We start from the raw sequence: 6,396 nt of genomic DNA, 5'->3' as shown, positions 1-6,396 counted from the left end.
TGTAGTAAAATGAGAAAGCTCCTTACAATGGCTTGACCCAGCCCTGCAAGAATCAATGACATGTCACAGTGAGAGGATAGAGCCGACATGCTGGAAATGGATCAAGGATACAGCACAGGATGACAAATTGCTGGATCATTAGCTCTTAATTTAAGCTTAGACCTTCTTTTTAAGGCAAGTGGATGAGAACAGTAAACAAAACCCATATCAATCACCACATCCACACAGTTTCCAACTCCTATTTATAGTTTTACTTTAAAATTAAGGAGAAAAATGCAAACCATCATGCCAAACTGGAAAGAGAGAGAATGGATAAGGCTGCTGCTTTATTTCAAGCATGCCTTCCATCATGCCCATAAGAGTTGATGCAAGCTCCAAGTTTGTCAGTGTCCAAAGTTTTGATCTAGCCAGTTAAAAAAAATAAAGACTTGCCTTGCATTTCACAGACAGCAAATATAAAAATGATTTAACTGTTAAAATGTGTTTAAAAGACACCAAGTTCAAGCACTCCTCTTATATGAAAGCTTATATGATCATTAAATAGCTTTTTCAAAATGCTTTATCCACAGCTACATAGTCATAACTAGCTTTTCAATAGATTAGAAAAGCTCCAAGTTTATCTTTTCAATTGTTTTCTTATCAAGATCTGATGTACAGATGAATCACATTTCACCTTCACCCCACGCTCCACTGCCCACTTGAGCCACACCATCAGTCCTCATTGCTGCCCTCCTCCATCCCCGTCAGCTTGTTTAATTACCACATCTTTCACTCATCCATTTGGAGTGAAGACAGAAGTCTCCCATGGTATCAGAAGCATTGTTAATTCAGTTTTGGGAAGAGAACTAAAATCATCCCATACAGCCAGAGGGCTTTTTTATTTCTCTGTTAAACTGCTTTTTCCCTGGATTTTTTATTTATTTATTTATTTATTTTTTAAGAACGCATTGAATGCTCAGAGTTCATTTAAATGCCTGAAAAGGCTTAAAATTGCACCTCAAGGTCCTCCTTTTTAAGCTATGGGTTTAACAGCTCCTTAGTATTCCCATTGTGCACACACAAATGTCAACTAATAATCTCTTGTAAATAAATAGTAAATTTTCCTCATTTGTGTAAATGTTCCCCTTCTCTCCAAGTAAACAAAACTTTCATTTTTCTCCTGCACCACTCATTCATCCCCACAAGTTAAAAATTACGCATGAGTATTTTGCTTGAGGACACCAAATAGGCACGCTGTGGATTCATCTCTAGGATTAGAGCCGTACAAAGTACTATGTAATGAAAAGCAAACTGTTGGTTTCTATTATTCCGCAAATATTCGGTGCACACACACATCAAATTTCCAAGCAAGCTGCAGTGGGGGCGTGTGGGCAGAAGCCACGCTGTGCAGGACTGCCTTGGCGTGGCCTGCACCACCATCTCCCCTGGCCAGCTAACCAGTGCCATCGCATGGCAGAAGATTAAATAGGCAAAGGTGCACGAAATAACTCATTCTAGGATGTTCCTCCATCCAGGGAGCTTTCTGCAAGTTTCCACAGGGTATTCTCAATTTCTTCACCATGGATAAAAGACATCTTAAGGAAAGAGAAACATTCTCACCACAAAAAGTGGTTTTCAAAGCCTTTCTCTGAGCTCTGAGGAGCATCCCCTCAGCCAGAATTTGAGATAGCAACGGAAGGGGGCTTACAAAACACACAATGGCATAAACCAAGACCTATGAGGCCACAGCCACTGTGAGCTGATAGATGATCCTTACCCCTGCTTGCAAGAATTTCTTCAAGAAAGCCCTCTTTCCTCTCAGTATTTTATTTCCCACTCCATCAGCTGCTGCCTCTCAGCTCAAGGCAACTGTGCTCCCATATTCACATCTAATGTTAGTTGCCCAGATTTCACAAGTTACAACATTTACACATTTATCCCCATACCTCCTTTTTCCAACCAAAATGCCCTCATGTATGACAATGCAACAAATGAGGGAGAAGTATTCTAGTTCCACCTACTCAGTGCTGCGCTCTTCCCAATCCCATGAACATCCCTCACTCTCCAGCTCAGGACCCACCTCCAAAGCACATCTAGCAAATTCAAGAATCTACAGACATTTAATAGAAACCTTTACAGAAGCTCAAATGCTAAATGAAGGATTTACTGGGCCTACACACTTCACGTAAATATACATGTAGCAATCGCATTTTATCCATCACCTCAAAATGAAAGACAACTACTTCTTAACACTACATCTTTTAAAGCATCAGAAAGCCCTCTGTTGAAGAGACACCTTGCCTCTTACATCACCAGGATGCCCTGTTTGAAAACAGGCTGCTGAAAAAGTACAATAAACTGCACACATTTATTGCAGTGGGTGTATGATAGACTACATAAAAACACGTGTATGTATAGATAAATACATAGCTCAATTACCAAAAGTTACCCAAGAGCTTTTTGGAAGAAACAAGAGAGATTTCCTCTGGCAACCATTCCATCCTCTGTGTTACTCATGCTTCATAGGGTCCTCAGGGCTCAAACAAACAGGAACAAAAGAAACACGTATACCTCACTTCAGAAATCACAGTGTTAATTCAGGAAAGAGAGATCCACACTTGCAACTGTTTCTTCTGTGCTCAAGCATTTACCTAAGAGAATTGCTTGGTGATAGAGTTATTCAGGAGACCATCAGAGCTTGCAAGGACTGCAGAGCTGAAGCAGTTACCCACATCTCCTGTCTGCAACCATCTGCTGCTCCTGGAATGCAGACACCCAAGTAGCAAGGCAACACACTGCTTTCCCAAGAAGAGTAGCATCCATCTGCTATGGAAGGACTGATTGTTAAGTCCATCCAAGTGAGTTTTCTGAAAAAAGTAGGGAGATTTACTCAAGCAATTATTGCAGTTAATGCAAACTAAGGAAAACTAGCAGCACATTAAAGCTATCAGAAAAGACACAGTAGGGTATTAAAGAAGAGATAACCATGACCAAAAAAAAAGGGGGGACGGGGGGGGGGGACGGGGGGACCAAGTAAAAGAGAAAATAAGTTGTAAAATCTTATTTCAATGTATTCTTGTAAGGCTGTTTTAGAAAGCTGAGAGCTACAAATCCTACTAAAATAAGTTTATCAGTTCAAAAAAAAAGATGCTTTTCAGGTGTGGCATATGAACAGGCTCCTAGTTTAATGCTGGTCCCAGTCACATCTCATAAGTGCCTTTTACACTGCAATGAAATCAGCAGCTTGAGATGTCCCATCTGGGTACAAGCTGGGGATGTTGGTATAGCTAGACCACTGTTGGGAAGCTTTATCAAGACAGTAGCAGGCATGATTATTTATTTATTATTTATTTGAATATAGATTTGCCTTTATCTGCAACAGCGGTAAAAAGAGGAGGAAAACAATCGCTGCAATGTGATTGCAAAGTGCTGTTTTTTTTTCTTCTCATTCCCCATACGCTGTTTTTACATAGCTAAGCTTGTGCAATGGGTTTTGCTTTCAAAAAGATGAAAAAAAAAAAAGAAGTAGTAGGTACATGGAACTTCATAATAGAGCTATTTCAGGAGTTTGATTTCATTTTGTACCGTAAGGTAGTGTATAAACTTAAGCCTGGGTGAAAGCAGCACTGTAAGAAGTCATTTAGTGAAAGTATATGTGCAAAAGAATAAGTGCAGTAGCCAGCATGCAGGCTTATGTTTTATCTTCTATGGTGGTAAAGCCCTACTCGTGCAAAAGCTCATAAATGTTAAGGACCATTTAGGATGTAATGTCAGATTATTCATGAGGAATATCTAAAGGAGCAACATTATCTGTAAGAGATTTGTGTTTGTATGTATTATGGAGGCAAAACTTTCAAAGCAATCTTTGCTCTGAAATAGTGTAAAATAAATAAATAAATAAAAGTTGCACCAAGAATGGACCCTGAAAGTTCTGTTCTGTGGGGATGTGCCATGTATCATCGGACGATTACAACACCACCCTGATTTTCCCTGAGTCCTTCCTCTCAAACCTCCCTCTCTGTCAGGTTTCTTGTAAGAGCAGCCTGGCCAACCCAATCTAAATGCTATCAAGAGATAAAAGCCTGCTTGAAGTGTTTTTTTTTGTTTGTTTGTTTGTTTGTTTTTCCCTGGGGGTTGGGGGGGAGGGTGTTGTTGTTGAGTATGTTATACACATACTCCTTTCAATTAGCATTTTGAGCATGCCCCTAGGATTCTGGATGGATATATTTCAACAAAACAGTGAAGAGAAACCTATCTCCACATTGCATCTGCTATTCATAAGCATAACGTTGGAAGAAAAACACATCTCTCATCCTGGTTCCAAACTAGATGGGGAAATGTGCATGAAGAAGCTAGAACGGAACTAGTTCTTGGGTAGTATATATTGTTATTAATTAATTAATCTGATTAAGCATCTAGATTGAGAAAAATACCGGAGGAAAATATTTAAATAAAATGTAGGCAAAGTGTTGAATAAGTGAATTGTATTCTTGGTTTTTCATATGATCAAGCATGAATTTTCTTTGTTTTCTAGTATCTTGAAGGAAATCTGAATTCTTGTCCTTTTTCTGTTTCAGTGGTATGGCCTTAACATGTTAGCCCATGACAGTTATGAAGTTAAGCCCATAAACCTAAGGCTTCTCATTTTGGTGAGTGTGGAAAAAGCTATCTAATAATTTTGGTTTAAGTCAGAAGATCTGTTTTCAATGCTTACTGTTGTTTGTGAACTGTTTAAGTCTTCTAATGCATTTTCAAATGGAAAAAATGACAAGGTTGATCATTACTTCTCAAAAGCATCATCTGAAAAATAGTTTTTCTGATGTTTATTCTGGATTTTTTTACAACCATACATAATCTCAGCTATACAATTCATTCTTTGGTACAAGTAATGTGGATGAATTACCTTTTTTTTTTTCTTCCTAAAGCATACATTTTGCATGACCGCTTCTTGGTTTGAAAGTGACGGCATTTCTGTAAGAAAGATTTCAGAACAATGTCAGAATACAAGTTATGACTATGTAACATGACTGATCACCAAAGTTAGGAGAACAGCATGTCACGGTTTCTTTTACATATAAATTATTGAGATGAAGCATCAGACATCTGGATCTAATGGAAATGTTTGTTGTATGCTGGTTACTCTTGACAAGTAAAGTGTTCATGAGAAACACTTCACACTAATTTTGTGTGGGTTTGTCCCTTGTGTGGGATGGATGGTGCCTTAAAGAAGAGCTTCATTTCTAGATTGCTTTTAAATCATCCTTACACATTTCTCCTCCAGGCCTTCATGATGCTTCTTCCTAAATTCTCCAACATTGTTCTGTTCAACCTCAACAAACTCTTGCTTTATGTTCACCTTCCATGAGATGCTACCCTGCTGTCTTTTCTTTGCCTGTCACTTGTAACATGCACTTCTCTGCTTTAAGTGTGTTGGCTTCCCTCTAATTTAAGCTTTAAAAGCCCCAACTAACCGTCTCCTGTGCTTAACAACTTAAGATAAGATTGTGTTACTTGTGACCTTTTCATTATATGAGTCTTTCCAACTACTCCTTTTTCCCCTCTCACAAAATCAAATGCTTTATTATAACATAGAGCTTTCTAGCTCACAGCAAGTAGCCATTCAGAATTTTTACTGAGTAATAGTGACACACAAATCTTTCCAGGATGTCAGCAGCAGAGCAAACAGGAATGCCGAAAACCTGGTGAACATTCTTGATCTGCCACCTGATGTACTTCTGTACCAAAATCAAACTGCAGCAGCGAGTTCTGGGTCTGACTGAAGCTCTTAGCCCTACCCAGGCCAAACCCCAAGTTTGTAGATCATTTTATTTCTGCTCTGTCTTGCCACAAAGATAAGAACCTTGTTGGCGCAGATGAAAAACTATTACTTGGGCTGTTCCCAAAGCCCATGAATGTGGTTTTTACAAATGCTGACAAAATGGCATGAAAATCCTACGAAGGAACTGATGAGCGAGCAATATTGAAGCAGTGCTGGAACCAATCTGGTAATAAGCTGCCTTACATTTTTTAATGAAATCTCCCCCAGGTTTAAGCCCTGGGCTCCTGATGGCCCAGATTTTGGAGGGAACGCGGCGGTTTGCGTTGTGGCAGGCCTGGTGGACGCCGTGCTGAGGAGCAGGGCAGCGGCGGGGCCTTGCTGGCCACCAGCACGGCTCCTCCTGCTCGCAGGCCCTGCAGCCCTAGAATCGTGAGGTGTTACTGCGGTTTTTGAGCTTTGTGCCTAACAAGTTCATATGGAACACGGTTTTCAGGGGAAAACAATTCAAAATGTGGTGGTTTCGTGTGTGTTTGTGTTTATTTTCCTTTTAGGCCTTTAAGATCACAGGGACGCCCTTGGGTGCCGCGGCTGTGAGGTCTGGCCCCCTGACGGGCCCAGCGCCCCCCTCACGGCCCCGC

The sequence above is a fragment of the Oxyura jamaicensis genome, chromosome 3 (genome assembly GCF_011077185.1).
Source record: "Oxyura jamaicensis isolate SHBP4307 breed ruddy duck chromosome 3, BPBGC_Ojam_1.0, whole genome shotgun sequence".
NCBI classification, from domain to species: domain Eukaryota; kingdom Metazoa; phylum Chordata; class Aves; order Anseriformes; family Anatidae; genus Oxyura; species Oxyura jamaicensis.
Note: the sequence above shows the minus strand (reverse complement) of the source record.